The following is a 17,596-nucleotide window of genomic DNA, read 5'->3' as shown; positions in this document are numbered from 1 at the left end:
GTTGTTGTGGTTGAAAAGCCATAGTTACTGTTGCCATGGTGGTTTCTTGTCTAACAAATATGAGTAATACTAGGAATGACGGTGCCCGTCGGATCCTAATCATTTTCGTTTTTGCTTGCGTTTTGTGATATCTTGATATCTGCATTGCCACACCCTGCCTGGTTGCTCTGGCAACAGCAACAATAATTTCATAAAGGAGTTGCAAAAAACACACCAAAAAAGAAAAAAATGCTGTGCTACATAGAGCAGCAGCATCAAGAGGGATATTGGCGAATTTAGCCGTAATAGCACCGAAACCCAAATAACCGCATAGGTTTTGTAATCTTAAAATAGCCTTGCTTGTTGCTTAAAGAAGTCTTATTCATCCAATGATATGTGATATTATCAGTTCCATATAAAAGCTGGCAGCATTCATAGTCAGTGAGCGGTTTCACACATTTCCAATAATATGTAGTACGCAGAAATCAGCTTGTTTCTCTAGCAAAGCAAGAATTTCGACATAACTCATTAGTCCGGAATGCAGACAAAGAATTTGTTTTTGTATACAGTCTGAAAGAGTTTATAAGGCCACCGACCTTATAGGCATGATATTGTGATGTACCTGTGAGAACCTTGAAGGATGAGATGGCTGGCAGAACCTTGATGATACGGCACAGAATGCTTTTTCTGGATGGAGTTTTGGGCTGTGACAGAGTATACACAATACAGAGGGAACACTAAATAAACCTGTTAGCAAGGAAGATTCAGGGTCATGTGTCTGTGCCAGAGAACCAGAACAAATGGAGTCAGGAGTTAAGATCTGGTTAGGTTTAATGGGACGAGAAAGACTAGGTTTGTGCAGTTTGTCATATATGAGAGACAGGTGGAGTCAATTGTCAAAAACAACTCAGGTCACCTGATACTTCCCCCAATGGCCACACCCACTTTCTCACAGTACCTTCAGTAAAAAAAATGCAGCCTTGTTTACTAGTCCACTTTGCTACTTTTCACATCTGCCTTTCCTATAGGTAGCATATCCATCTTTTGTACTTTATCGAATTACCATTTTGATTTATGGACACCATATAGAGGGCTCCATGGGAATGGGGGAAAAATATTCCTGTGGAGACAGCGGGAATGGAGATGATCTTTATGGTATGTCCATGGGGATGGTAATAAAATGTATGGTAATACTAATCAAATTGCTCAGATACATATTCTTATATATGCTATAATAATTGTAAGTCCTTTTGTTCTGTTAAATTATTTGTTCTCACCCCAACACCACCTGGCCGCAGTGCAAATTTAATAATTCCGATATTTAAAGGCAAATATGTACGTTTAATTTTACACTATACTGTTGGCGTGTTGGTGAACTCAGATTTTGGTGCATATGGGGACGGTTTTTGCAGGTACTGTATGGGGTGTGGACGGTTTAGATGTTAATAGGGACAGAAAGGGCTGGGGGCAGATCTAGCTCTCTGCACCAAAAACAGTGGAGGGACATTGAAATATACCTCATTCATAGGGCAATAAAGTATTTGAGAGGTCAAATATAAATATTATTGCATAAAGATACATTTGGAGTATGTATAGCCTTGGGGCAAGACCAGTTTGTCCTCCTGCTGGCTACTGCACTGACCGCAAACTCAATTGTGTTGGGAAACACCTGCTGTGACGAGCAAATTAAGGACAACAGTGACTCCCCTGGCAAACAAAGGGATTACAATAATACGAGTAGACAGTCAGATTGTGCCTAAAAGGAAAGTGAAAAATTAAATCTGAAACTGTGCGCTGAACATAACTACCCACCGACCCACCACGCCGCCTTGCTTAACTGCTATATTAATGTAGGCCTAATTCAAACATAAAATGTAAACACGCCTTTTACTTGTGAGACAGTTTAGACCTAATCAGCCAGTTATTAATTATGAAAACTTATACCCAGGGGAGCCATGGGAAGGGGGAGTTAGGATGATTCCAAGGGCCCCTGAATGGAATATAACTGGATTGGTCTGGGTTGGGGTCACAATATGATATACTTCCATGGGGCCTAAATTATCTAACTACATCCCTGCTTATACAGACATACTGAGTGTAAGGATACACTGTAGGGCCATTGCTTAAGGATTGATTTCATACAGTTGAAAGCAGGGGAGACTAAGCCTGAGCGAATGACCCAATAAACCACAACTTGTATTTCCAATGATATACTGGCATATAGGAAACTGGCACAGAAAATATTAAGGGCAAATGGTTGATCTGTCAAAGACAGATATTAGCATAAATAAGGTCAGGACAACTGGCACGTTAATAATGTAAAAAACTCTTATTACGGTACCTACCTATGAAACCATCACATATTAATTAAATTAGTTTGCAAATATATTGTCATCAGTTTATTATGTAATACACAAATGGGCAACATGACTTGATCCAGGAAAAAAATCCATTCACACATAGAGAGTTATCTAACGGAAGCTGCAGTTTATTCCTCTGTTCCTTTTCGCAGGAAACACAATCTGACACCCCACCCTTCCACTTCCTCTAACAGGGCAGCACTCTAAGCTGGTCACCTTGGACAACCAATGCAGAGGCTTTCACAGTGACATTTCTAAAACAGATATAGAAGAAAGTTTGCTTATCTGAAGACAGTCTTCCGGATTTAGGTTCTTCTAGGGCAGCTAGAGAATCATTGTGAAAATTGTATTATTTCACTATGAGAGTAAGTGTAATTACACTGAAATTAGTCACCATAAAAAAATAAAAAAATCTAATGAATAAGGATTTGTAAGATGCAGTGGTAACACTATCTTTCAAATGCCATGTCTATCACATGTCTATGAACACATTCCTAACATATAATAATGTATTCAAAAAATATTATAAAAATGGCCATACAGTACATGTTTATAGAAAGGCATAACACATTATAGCCATGTTTATTATGCATTATGAACGCTGTATGTAGCTTTCATCTATAATGCACTGTAGATACCTTCATAATGCAGTACAAAGCTTCCTTAATTTCTATATTTACCACCATAATGCATCATGAAAGTATCTATAGTACATTATATATGACAGCTTCATTGGAGCTTATGAAGTATTATAATCAACAATATAATGCCCTATGACTGAAAATAGAAGATGATCTAATGCTGTATTCATTTATAAAGGCCTACTGATATATAAAGCATTAAATATGGCAGCTTCAAAGTGTTACCGATTAAGGTTTACATGGCTGTTGGGTGCAGGTGTGTGTAATTTGCTTGCTAAAATGTAATGTGTTTCCCTTTATTGGCAAGCAGAATTCTGATTCCCACTGGCCTGGGCAGACTCTGCAACAGACAGTTACAGCCAACTGTGGGCCAGATTAACGCCCCACGTCCTGGGCAGAGCAGGCCGGGGCTCAGGAAGGATCCTTGTCAGAGCTGTGGATGGGCTCCATCCTCTGACGGTAAAGCATGACGATCGCTTTGCAGCCACTCCCCAATACAGGGGGGTACGACTGGAAAACTCCGACTGGCCGATTTGCTGCAAGTGCACCTGAGATCAGTTACAGTGACTTCCTGCGTCATAGAGGGTCCTGTTGGGAATGGGCCAGTGCAGAAAAAGCATTCAGACACCTACTGTATTGCTGTGAATATCTAACCAAAACAGAGCCTCACCGAGATCCTAATACACAACAATTGCAGGATTAATTCTGGAAGCTTGCTAGGCTAACCTTTATGATCAGAGAAAACGGCTCAGTTGGCAAAAAAGACTCAGCTTTGGTTTTGTAGTGTAGAATCAATAGTGGATTCAAGATGGGTAATACAAGACAAAACATACAGTCAGGAAAAAAAAGAGCATAGAAGTAATGCCATGCTCTTAAACAATTAAAATGAGAAATAATTCTGTGGTTTCCTATGTTTCCCAAAAGAATATTGCTGGCTCGGGTTCTGTCTTTGTGCCAAGTTCAAGTTAACCTAACTTTCCCAAATAAAGAATGCTGTAGGTTATGTTACATAACACGCAAGCTATAAAAAGCTATAAAAGTATGCCTTTTGTAAAACAATCTGCTAATAAACTAATTACCCCTCATTAGAAAAAGAAACGTTGGCAGAATGATGTGGCCTTAGGTAGGGTTATGCAGGACTTATCTGCTCCCAGCTTAATCGCAGGTTCATTCCCCCCATAAATAAGACACTTATGAAACAATCCATTTCACTGGAATCAAGATTATTAGGAAGCATGTATGACTGTAGGTTCTGCCACAGGCGGAAATTCAAATGCTCCTTAAATCCTAATGCTTACAATGGTAACGGAGTGCTTAACAAATATCTGTCCAACCAGCCAATCAGGCACTTAGCCACGTAATAAAATAATGGGTTTGAATCCCCCCCAAAAATGTGTTTTTTCCAGACCAGACATGGAGCCAGGTAGTAAAATTGCAGAATTGAATCTCTCCTGAAATTTGTTTCCTCCCCCTGGCTAACAAAAGTTAGGCCCCCAGCACCCCCAGGGCAGGAAAATTGCAAGGTTGCTGGACCCCCACTAAATTTTATTTCTGGCTGTGGGCCTGCACTCATTCATACTACTTATCAAGTAAGGCATTGTGGGACCTCAATGACACGTGTTTGTTTTTAATACAAAAGATGATGCAGATAGCTTCCTGCTTTCTGAATATGAAGGTGTTTTGCAGGAGAGCCATGCCATGCTTATTTAGGGACTTAAACTGAGATTTTTAAATATCATATCAAAGCTGCAGTCAAAGATCATACAATAAAATACAGCATCAGCAAATTACTTAATTTGCACTTGACATGACATCAGGACTGATGGCACGACGAAACATTTTTATTTGTTTGTTTGACTGAACATGTCTAATAACGGCACTGCATAGACAGTGTGGACGAGTGACAAAAGAAAGCATGAGTGCTGCTTTCACAATAACAAGCAGTCGGTACGTGGAAGTGATACTGCCAACTGATAGCCAACACCCAGGTGAGGAGGAGGTAAAACCGTGCCGATGACTTGTTTGTCTCAGCCTGTCTGTTGCTTTGGCGCCACTGGCATAAGGAACAAGGTGCAAATATCTGGCAAAACACCACAACAAAGTCATTAATCTTCCACTTTGTGGCACTGCAAAACAACACCTAAGGGCTAAATAACCATATGGGCTTTTCCTAATTGTTCTTTTCCCCTCAAAAACAATAATTATTGAGGTTTTCTCACTGTGAAACAATGTGAAAATCAATGCCAGGTACATTTTTATGACTGCAGGCTCAATTACACTTGTGCTTTGTAAAACTGACATTGTGACATTGTGACGCTCTTCCTTTGTGCGCCTCACTAAGCACGGCATCTTAATCATCTGCATTTGCATTTTATGTTGGATTAAGCCACATAAAGCAATATTAATCTTGATAGCACCATCCTATTATTCACGCCTAATCCCATTTAGCATGTATATAGGTAGACTCTCAGATAAATAACATTAATGAAAGTATGCGTGTACATGCCAAAAAGTACCACAAATATCCAATGTTGCACAAATCATTCATATGATTTTTTTCTTGGCTGTAACCTTATCATTAAAGTGTTTCACATAGCAGTCTGCAGTTAATGCTTGATTTCACCTAAGTTCAAAAGAGGTTGCTTCCGCTAACTGTTCTTTTTTCCACGTGCTTCTAGTCACATTTGAGGTGGTCCCTGAAGTGAGAATAGACTGTTCTCTGTTCTCTGGAAATGCTTGTCTGTACGTTCCATAAGGTATAATTTAAAAATCATTTTGACAATTTCAGGCCTGCACATACTGAAGTCATTTCCACTTGTACTTACTATGATTATAATGTTTGATAAAATGTTTTTTCATTAACAATTGCGTGCACATTTGTACCAGCCAGATATTTCTCTAGAATAAATTTATGTTTAAGTACACTGGGGTTAATTTACGAAAGTAGGGCATATTACGGAACTGGACTGACATTTTGGGCACACACTTTTATCCACTAAAATACTTGCTGTTAGCAATGATTTTTAATATATTGTTGACTGGTATGTTATAAATAAGATGCATACTGGCAATAAAAAACCACTGCACTTAATATATAGAGGACATATGTAAGAAAAGGTCAAGTATGTAAGAAATATACAGGAATTTACTGAAAAATGTATAATTCACTCATCAAACCCTTCCCCTAAGCCCTTATCCATTGTTTATGCACATTAAACTTTAGCAGGACACAGACTTTAGGAAAACTCCTGGCTTTCACTTCCCTTCCCGTAATCACACAGTGGTAATTTACGCCCATCTCATAAACCGCATGCTTGTTTTTTCCTGTGGACCCAGTTGAGCCCAGATGCACATGACAACACTTTACCTTTTGCTGAAATCTATTTTCGGAAATCTTCAAAATGGGCCTTAGTTTCTCAGGCTAACAGGAAGAATATTGTGTAATTTTTGAAAGGCGTTCTTTTTTGAAACTGAGAAAAAAACGAAAAAAAAAAAACATGGTGTCCCCTATACAGTATAACTTGGCCAATGTTGTGGAGTTTTAATGATTTTGTGTGAAACTGCAATTCATTGTTTTTCAGAGATCATGGAAGGTAATATTAATTATCCATCTTTATAGACACTTATCTAATACAAGGCTGCTTGTAACTAGTCACGGGAAATATAGGTTACGGGCTATATAGCACGCTCACACACAGTAGGCAATTTATTGACACAAATTCACCTAACTATAAACGTACCAACTCCTGTGAGAAACTGGTGTCCAGTACTTACCCATCCATCTTCTATAACTGCTAATTCTATTCAGGATCACAGGGGGTCCAGAGCCTATCCCAGAGACTACAGGCACAAGGCAGGGAATAACCCAGGATGGGGCACCAGCCAATCGCAGGGCATTCTCACTCACACACACAATTTGGTATCTCCAATTAACCATAGAACAATTTTGGACTGGGGGGAACCAGAGGACCCAGACTGAACCCCACAATGACACAGGGGGGAAACATGTGAGTTCCACACACATGGAACCATAGCAAAGACTTGAACCCTGGTCCCAGAGATGTGGGGCAACAGTGCTGACCACCGCACCACTACTCCACCATGCCATCAAATGGGCACCTCCGTTCAAATATTCACTTCTAGCACACCAGGATATTCCTGATTTGCGACCATAAAATAACCATCCATCTATCCATCCGTCCATCCATCGATTTTCTGTAACCGCTTGTCCTATTCTGGGTCATGGGGGGTCCAGAGCCTATCCCAGAGGCTCTGGCCGCAAGGCAGGGAACAACCCAGGATGGGGCACCAAGCCAAACACTCACACACCATTCACTCGCACATTGTCTACGGGCAATTTGGTAACTACCATAAAACATTATGATGCTAACTGACGTTTCACTATTGTATTTTACCTTTACGAGGCTAAAAGTAAATAGCTTATTCGCGACTGAAACATAAAGTAAATCCATTTGCATATTAAGGAAGCTGGAAAAATACACATGCAAGACCAATACACAATAAGTGGCAGTTTTACTGACTTGTTTTTAAGATTGTAAAAGATGTATTTATCTAAATTTAACAGTCTTACCAGTGATCGAGGACTATTGGTACACTGCGTGTACACCAACATGATACACATAATAATAAAGCATATTAAATGAAATATTTGAAAGAGAGAAAAGAAATCATATCAAACTTTGCATGTATTTTATATTAAGGCAAAGAATATGTGAATGTTTCTTCAAAGATATCGCTACAAGCATTGCCCTTTCGCGTGAACCTTCCTGCGGAGGGACCTGATCAGCGCGCTCTGTGACATCTCTGTTTAATAATAGCTCCGCAGCTTTTATACCTCCGAAAACGAGCACCCATGTCACATGACTGCTTCTGTTAGCTAGTTCCCATCCCGCCCAGTACATGACTGAACATTTTGAGCTTTTGAGGTAACCGAGTTAACCGCAACTTCCCCTATCTGTGATGACAACTGAACGGGCTGTTGAATGTCCTCATACAGCAAGCAAGTTGTACCAATTCCTTCACTGTTTGTTTTTCTCTGTGAAACGGACACGTCGTGACCACAGGGAGCATCAGATTGCTTGTCTCTGTGAAGTTTTTGTAGAAAACACATAACAAAACCACCCTTATGATACTCTTCAGCTGGAGCTGTTAAAAAATGTGCCACAGATCATTGCACAAAATAGAAAAGAATTTTAATCGAATGGAACATGGTGTATTATGTTTAGCATTTACTCTGCAGATTCTTTGATGTACAATGTTTCAGCCAGTTTGAAGCTTGGCTTCTACTCCACAATGTCTGACTGAATGTCAAGTTGTATAGGTAAAGGAGATGCTCCTTTTAAGATTCTATGCATTTCCTCTGCCTGCTTACTATTAAAAGAATAAGATGATATAACTCAGTGTTGCTGTTTTTTATTAATCACACAATGTTGCTATTTTTGCTTGTTTGTTTTTTTTTTTCTTTTTCCAAGTGCAGGTATTTGATTTGTTCTGTTGCAAAATGATCTAAAGCAGAAGACACCATAGTGCTTTAGTAATTTCTGCTCCCCACGGTTGATGTTAGCTTTATAAACATGAGCCGCAAACTTGGCAAAATAAGTGACTTTTCTGTTTATCTATCTATATGATTTTCTGTCGTAAGGAGTGCATGTCTAATATGCTATTCAAATATTATTAGGGGATGTGAGCATCTCCTGTTTCTACCAGTTGGTGGAGTTGGTCATGCTTCTGTTACCTCAGAAAAGTTGAAAGACTAGAGACAGAAATTGAAGTGGACCAGCCAGTCAGAAAGAGATCAGCTTTCATGTTTTTGAGATTGCAATGTGAGACCCCCAGAAATGTATCCAAGAAAAATTTGAGCATTTCCTTTTTGTTCTGTAAAGGAATGTTTGCTTATCTACAGCAAAATGTGCATCTTCTAGTTTCCTTGCCCATTATGACTGTCACGCAAAATGCGGCACGAGTGTGAGAGGAAAAACATGCTCTGCTGAGGCATTACTGATGTGTGACGCAGTTTAGCTGCTAGGATTTCCTGCACTACCATCTGTTGCTTAGAATGTGCTGCCAACTACTGGCTGACTGTGGACTTGCTCTCGTCCAGCACTTCAAATCCTTCCAAGGGCTCTGTGGGGTCCCAGGACGTGCTGTTCTGAGTACCAGTCAAGCATAATTAAAAACAAAACAGACATCATAACGGCTTTCACACAGTAAACAAAGGGGGAGGAAGGGATGTCATTTGCAGCTACAAGCATATATGGGGAAACTGAGTGTATTTATGTGTGAGTTAGACTATAGACCCAGGGAAGGTTTTATTTCTTACTTTTCAGTCTTACTCAATGTAGCAAACAACATTTTTTCATGCTGTTTTTTTCATAGAGTAGGTTTAATGTCAGTTAATGTCAATTATGTTAGTTAATGTCTTACAATGCACTCCCATTTTTATCATCACAAAAAATACATACTGGATACATTAAATACATAACGACATTTGAACATACCATATAACTTCAGAAAAAAAAAAAAAAATTACATCTATTTTTATCTTCTTGTTTCATAGTAATTTTTCCAACAAAGTCCACAATGTTGCTGATTATGCTGGTGTAAATATCTGCTTAAACTTTCATAACAGGAGACCTCCTGATGAGAGAGTACTTAGTAATACAGTATAACAGTATTAAAAACAAATAATGTAAAACTATTTTAACTATTACATTGTTGTACATGTAGGTATATAATATGGTGCTCGGTTCATGAGTCATTTACTAATACCTAATAACAAAAGATCATTTTCCTGAACATGATAGGGCATGACATTTCATCCATTTCGCCAGCATTTCCAAGATTATCATCTCCGTTTGAATCCTGTGATTGAACAACATGTTGGCATCTTCTCTGACCCTTTGAATGCTTCTCAATGTGCCAATCCAGAAGATGCCAGTCAGGGGCATGTACTACCCGCTGTGACTGTGGAATAAATTCAGGCTGGGTACTATTCACCATTCAACCAGGAGTGTGTTAGCATATAGCAGCTCCCCGCTTATCCATATCTGTGGCTTAAAGAAAGTTGAAGGTAGACTGGGTAAATTGCAAAAGCACCATGATTTAAAATATCCAAATAGTAGCTAAGGGTCTGATGGGTGAAACTGGCAAAATAGGTGTTTATGTATTGAGAATGAATCTTTACTATCCTCCACTTTTCCAGTACTGGTTGCACCAGTTTTAATTCAGTCATTCTCAGTGTTCATACAAAAGAATAATGAGGTAACTGCTTAATTAAAGCAAAGTTAACATTCAGATCAACTGTGCTGTCAAAGCTAGTTATGTATGCAGGGCGCTGTGTGGCTCAGCAGGCTAAGGCTCTGCAGGCTAAGGCTTAGCAGACTAAGGCTCTGCAGGCTAAGGCTCATCAGGCTAAGGCTCTGCAGGCTAATGCTCATCAGGCTAAGGCTCTGCAGGCTAAGGCTCATCAGGCTAAGGCTCTGCAGGCTAATGCTCATCAGGCTAAGGCTCAGCAGGCTAATGTTCATCAGGCTAAGGCTCAGCAGGCTAAGGCTCTGCAGGCTAAGGCTCAGCAGGCTAAGGCTCAGCAGGCTAATGCTCATCAGGCTAAGGCTCTGCAGGCTAAGGCTCTGAGCCTGCGATCGGAAGGTCGCCAGTTGGAACTTGGCTTCGGCATAATAGTCACGTTTACGGGCCCTTGAGCAAGGCCCTTAAACCCCAGCTCCTTGGGCACTGCTGCAGGTGGCTGACAAGCTCGCTCTCTCACCTACAGAATTTCCCCACGGGGATCAATAAAAGTGTCATTAAAATCATCAGTGTTACTGGAGTCTTCCAATTGGACTCCTGGTTGAAATATGAAATGTGGCATTTTTCCATAACATTTTTTCTTTTTTCTGCAGACACTTTTGTTAAAGGAGCAGCCTATGAAGACAGAGAGCAGGGTGAGTCAGCCAGCCGTGGGCATAGGGCTCGACCCTGCATGACTCTGGCTTAGAGAGACCCCCATAGCATGTTTGTAAGGAAACAGACTGAAATGAAGTGAAGAGGAAAATGACCCAGAAAAGTCGGCCTGTCTAAGGACGAGAGTTTGGCTGGCTTCCATGCGGCTCCGGTGCTGGCAGGCAGCCTGGCCGGTTTGCGTGCCGCTGCAGGTGTGGTACATTTGCAAATGCAGCCTTTGGAACACTGGCTGGCGCGGCTCATTGTGATGAGGCTCCCGACTGCCTCACCTGCCCCAGGGGCTTTTGGGAGTGGCTTGATGGGCCCTTGCACGAGACTCCTCTTTTATAACATAATAATCAGCCTCAGACAGGCAGAGCCATAAACTGCAGTTTTTTTTTCCAGCTCTACCACAACGAAGCAAAGAAAAAAAAAAAAAACAAAATGTTCCGTACACTTGGGCACGCAAAACATGCAAAAACAAAACACTGCAGGAACATCTGATATACCACGGTTCATGGTCTGCCATGTGTAATTAGACGTGCAGAGAGCACCAGGACTATGACAAAGCACATCAGGACAATGAAAGCTAAATTCAAAAAGGTATACTGATTTTTCAGGTATTATATTTTGGCCTGCGGATTTACAACACTGGTTCAGTTCACTCACAAGATAGGTCATGTGAGAAATATGTGTATAATTCCTTTTACTGCTTTTATATTTAATTTCAAGGGGTTTGGAGTCAAAATTGCAGCAACAGCTAAATCTGAAAGCCTCATTGCATGTTAACGTGGAAGTAGCTACATTTTGTCAGTTCCTAGAAGTTTCAGATTAGTATGGATGTCACTGATAGTGATGGTACAGAGAAAACCTGCCACCAAATGCTGGTATATTGAAATTGTAAATAAGGTCCAATGGGCACTCATAAGCAGCCTACCCATGTATCGCCATGCATGTATAAGAGATGCATATATAAACTGCCTTGCAACTCTGGGCAGTACCACAAATGCAGACTAGCAACATCCAGTACCTAAACAGAATTTCAAGCTTGGCTTTCATAAGAAATTCTGAAGATCATACATGTCAAAATACTTGTTAAATTCTCATCAAACAGCACATCCCAAGAGTACAGGCCCAGGGCTACTAAAGGCTGTTCGCTTTCGTGTTTCTGCTGCACTAATGATATCTCTTCATCACATGGGGAGCAAAGTCACAAGACTAAAGCATATTAATTGTCGTGTGGAAAAAAGGGCTATGCTTTGAGTTCAGGCTGGGTAAAACTTGCTGCTTAGGTATACTCTTCTCTGGTGTGATTGCTGCTTAGGTATACTCTTCTCTGGTGTGATTGCTGCTTAGGTACAGTATACTCTTCTCTGGTGTGATTGCTGCTTAGGTATACTCTTCTCTGGTGTGATTGCTGCTTAGGTATACTCTTCTCTGGTGTGATTGCTGCTTAGGTATACTCTTCTCTGGTGTGACAAGCCTGAGGCAAAGGGTTATTAAATCATTTTTGAAGTTAAAGGACAATTCTAAAATGTTATAATGGTCATCATTCACTTGTTTGTTTTATAATGTTATATATTTCAGCCCAATACATATGTAGAGTATTGTGCCAACTGCAAGTAATGTTCCCTGGAAAAGAAATGCAGTTGCATGGTCAGCTCTGAGCAGGTCAGCACACTAAGACATCACGGTCTTTCACTGACAGCATGGAAGACAAGTGAACCCAACAGAAATTCTGATATGACAGCTGATAGCCTCCTTAAAGGCGTGCGTCATAGGCCTTATCTCATGTGGACTCCAGTTATGCAAATGAAAGGGTGCGATGCAACCATCTGTGCAGCTTTGAAAAACAAAATGAACAACAGTAATATAATACTAGTAATTATAATAATAACAAAACAAGAACAATAATAATGATGATGATTGATTATGATAAATATGCATCCAGAATTGTCCTAACTTGAAAACTGTGGTGTATGTGTACACACACGAAAGGATATTTTATTTTGTATAACTTTTTAATATGTAAAATGTTATTGGTTGACCTCTGACCTGTATTGTAATTGGCTGAGGTGGGTTGGTATATGGTATATGCGCGAACAGAGTGCGGGAGAGAGGACTGCAGAGAAATTGCGTGGAGAGCAGTTGTTACCTGAGTTAGTGTTTTGCAAAGTAATAAAGAGACTGTTTGTTTCAAACCTGTGGCTCGGGTTAATTACTTCTCATTTGAAGTAGATGCATGACACAAGAAAAAAAAGTTACTTTAAGCATATCTGGCAGTCTCTTTATAATGAAAAAACATTTTTTTGCCGGAAAAATCCAAGACCTTGACAGACTTTAATGGGGCATTGAAAGTTATTCTGTCTGAAAACTGATGTCTTAGATAATGTTAGGCTGAAGGCTCCATTACTTGGGATTTGGGTTTTTAAAATGATGATAGACTTGATTTAAATGCTTCCTTGGTGTGATAATATCAGCTTGGTTGAAAGGTCTTTTAGTCTTAGTCTTTAGGTCAAAGTTTTAAGTCTGATTATACTGATACTATGACATTTATTATATTGTACAAAACAAATAATAATACATTTATGTAAAATTAAAAAATTCATTTCAGGCAGTTGTATGCCTGGCAGTGCTATGCTAATTAGTGAGCATTGTACACTGTGCGATAGTTTCTGCAGGTAAGCATTGTACTGTATGGCAGTACAACCATCCAGCCTCACATGCATCTCTCAGTCTCATTCATATACATAAAATTCAGTTCAGTTACCCTGTTCTGACATACGTCCAAGTCGACAATGACCTGTCTGTTAGAACAGGACCCAGTCGTATATTGGGGACAGTCTGTAGAATGAAGCTGGATCTTTGAGTTGGCTAAAACCCACTTGTTATGGCGGATGGTTATAATCATCCATCCATCCACCCATCCATCCATCCATTATAGGGCTATAATGAGTCAGGAACTTACCCCAGAAAGTACAGAGCAGAAGGACGCTCTGGATGAGATGGTCACACACAGAGCCAGGAACAGGAGTCGGAGGTGACAGAGCAATTTGTTCACTTATGAACTCTGATATGTCTCCCATTATGTTGTGCGGATTGCAGTATTTTATGTACAGCTGTCCTATTGGTCTGCTAATTGAACGTTCACACTCTGCTCTTACTAATTTACTGTCCAGTCAGTGATGACTGGCCACCAGGCTGCACAGCCATAGACATGCAACCTCAAACACTATACCGGCCAGTCTTTCAGTTTCATTGTCCGACCCCTCTATATTGTATTGTATATTGCTAAGTATTGTGTGATTCTTCCCATTAGCTCTAAACCACAAATTTTGTGCTGTTGAATATAAATTGTACCCAATTACATTACCCTGTAGGCAAGATACATAAGATATAGCAGCAAGCATTATACACAAAAATTGTCAAAAAAGCAATCAGTAACACAGTAAGAAAATTTACGGGGATTCCCAGTTTCATAACTTGCCCTGGGCTCATTTGAGAGGAAATTCCAAGACTTTTCGAAATCTTGTTTTTTATGTTATTGTGAAATGGTTTTGTTGAGAAACAAAGGCCGAGATTATTCATGGCTATTCCATGTGGCTGCACTGTCAGGTATACTGCAATGCTAAAAGCAAGGGAACCTTTATAAACATTTATACTCATAGCAGATTTACCTGTGTAGAGATGTATGATGGGATTTATGTGCACATTATGGGTGAGACTGCTATGAGGCAGATGTCACACGCAGTCCCCAGGGTTAGGAACATCTGACTTACGGACAACTCCTACTTACGAGCAGACTGTCACAAAGCCTATTATATAAAAAAATTTGGTTAAATACAATCTTTCGTAATAACAAATGCATGTGCTTACTTTGTGACACTTGTGAGAACATTGCACTGCTTCAGCGGTTTGTCAGCTTGAGGTACAGTACAGCACTGTGTGTAGTCACTTTTCTTCTTCTTATTATTATTATTTTTCTGACTTTCCTACAAATTCAAGTTAAAAACAGACTTAGGGAACGGACCTTGTTCTTATCCTGGGGACTCCCTGTACTGGTGTATTGCTGCGACTCTGCAAAGAAGTACATGTGTTTGTCTTTATGCCGTGCTTGTGTTTCAATAACAAGCGAATTATTTGCTGACTGTGATTCAAACAGTGTACTCTGTCAAAAGAAGAATGTATACTGATACGGCGGCCTGCCAAGCAAAACACCACAGAGAATGTCTGGAAGACCATGTGACTCATCCCAACACACAATAAACACCATCCTTAAATTAATTGTTTTAAAATTTGCTTGGGTAAAGTTAAATTTAGCATAACAAGCCAAAAGAATTCAAATGCTATCATTCATTTAGATTGGAATGACCGATTTAAGCATGCATAATACTTCCAAACACAACCTGTATAATTGAGATGATTTCCCCAGTTCTACAACACTTACATTTGGATGCTATCCCAAAATAGCCCATGATCTTGGAGTCCTTATATGTTTTTATATCACGATGCATCAGTTGATCAGATATCAAAGGCTGAATGCCAAAACAAAATGCTGAATCAGCCAGATCCAAAAGTCATCTAATTCGTCATAGATTTTACATTCATTTACTCCTCAGATATTTTCTTCCAAAGAGACACACTATGGAGAAAGCAATATAATCCAGTCCCTGGAGGATTTAGGGTTAAAGGCCTTGCTCAGTGGCAGAATGGAAATGTGACTATGGCATCTGGCCAGGTGGTCTTCTGATCACTGGGACAGTAAGAGTCCTAACCTGCTGAGCCACACCTGTGAAGAACTGTTTGATACTCCCAATAGTAAATTATAAAATGCATAAAAGGATGCCATTGTGACTCAGTGGATAGCACTTTTACTTTATATCTCCAGGGCTGTTGGTCCAAATCCTCCTCTGTTCTGTGGGTGTGGTGCTTGCCTGTTCTTCTTGTCTTGCATGGGTTTCCCCTACAAACACTGGCTTCCTCACGCAGTCCAAAGACATACAGTTGGGTTGTCCTTTGACTGAGTGTGCTTGCATATGACTGGCATCCTGGGAGGACAGCGGCCTTGGCCCGGTGCTGCCTGGGATAGTCTCCAGGACCCCCCATGACCAGCATTTGTGGTTTGAAGATGGATGACAATCAATGCTGTTTTTCTCCCACTATAAAAGACTGTAATATGATGCAGACTACCCTGTTGTTTACAGTCTAGAATGTACTTCCCATAGGTGGCACAGCGGTTAGCACTGTTGCCTCACACACTAAGGTATGGGTCTCCGCCATGGTGTGAAGTCTGCATGTTCTCCTTGTGTCGTCGTGGGGTTTCCTCTGGATACTCTGGTTTACCCCCCCATAGTCCAAAAACATGCTGAAGCTAATTGGATTGACCACATTGTGTTTGTGTGGGTTTGCATAGATTACATTCGGCGATTGAAATGTTGGTGGCCATTTGGATAACCTCAATTTTATAAAAAATCTGTGAATGCAGTCAAAAAGTAAAAATGCCAAAAGTCTTGTATTTTGTTTGGTTACTTATGGTTAAGGTTAGGGCTGGATAGGGGTTAAGCTTGTTATAGTTGGGATTAGGGTTTTCCTCATAGAAATGAATGGAGAGTCCCCACAAAGATATAATTACAAAACCTGTGTGTGTGTGTGTGTGTGTGTGTGCATGAGTGGTATGTGAGTGTGCCCTCTGATGGACTGGTGCCCCCCATCCTGAGTTGCTCCCTGTTTTGGGCCCATAGGCCCTGGACCCCCCCGCGACCCCAAATAAGCAGGATAAGCAGTTATAGAACATGGATGGCTGGATGGATGGATTACTGATTACTGGATTCCCTTACTGATTAGAACAGAATGAGAAAAACAGAACAGTAAATGCAGTAAGTAAAAGATCTGAATGTCCAATCCTTCAGAAGTCCTTTCTGACATATATTTTCCAATGATCATTGAAGAGTCAGTTCTCTTTTCGCAATATTAGACAGCTTTGAGATAGCTAGCACCTATTGTGTGATGTAAATAGAATAGTTTTATTTGTCCAGAAGCATGTTAGGTCCTGATTAAAGAGCAAAAATAGATTATTTTAAACAATTTAAAAATGCATATTCTCCATGACCGTATTCATTTTAGATATAGCACATCATAATGTAACTGAAACAAGAGTGTTTATAACACTTCGATTGTAAGACAAGTAAACCATTTACAAAACGTGTCCTGCATATTTAGAACAAACTGTACCCAGTAACCTCATCATAAAAGACTGTTTACAAATAAGCAGGTCTGTATGTAACTGGTTTTCATATGTCTCTAATGGTGCTTTACTGGATTGCATTCCATTCATCCCTTAAAGTTAAATACCAATTAATATTTCATACAGCTGTTTGTCCAGACTGGGGCTGAGAAGGTCCTTATATAAACGATTCACCCACTTAGCAGAGGAGTGTGTTTGCACAATGACTTATCATGCATCAAAATGACTTCCAAGCTGTTTGAATCAGAACTAAGGATCGTGTAAGTGAGCAAGCTGGTGTCAGAATTATCCAAACAAAACTGAGAGGGAACATCGGACACTGAACAGGCCGCTCAGCTATGAATTCAGATTAATTTTGGATCTGATTCAATTTACAATTTCACAATTTCAAACACTGAAATCCATGCATTGCA

The sequence above is a fragment of the Paramormyrops kingsleyae genome, chromosome 10 (genome assembly GCF_048594095.1).
Source record: "Paramormyrops kingsleyae isolate MSU_618 chromosome 10, PKINGS_0.4, whole genome shotgun sequence".
Lineage (NCBI taxonomy): Eukaryota > Metazoa > Chordata > Actinopteri > Osteoglossiformes > Mormyridae > Paramormyrops > Paramormyrops kingsleyae.
Note: the sequence above shows the minus strand (reverse complement) of the source record.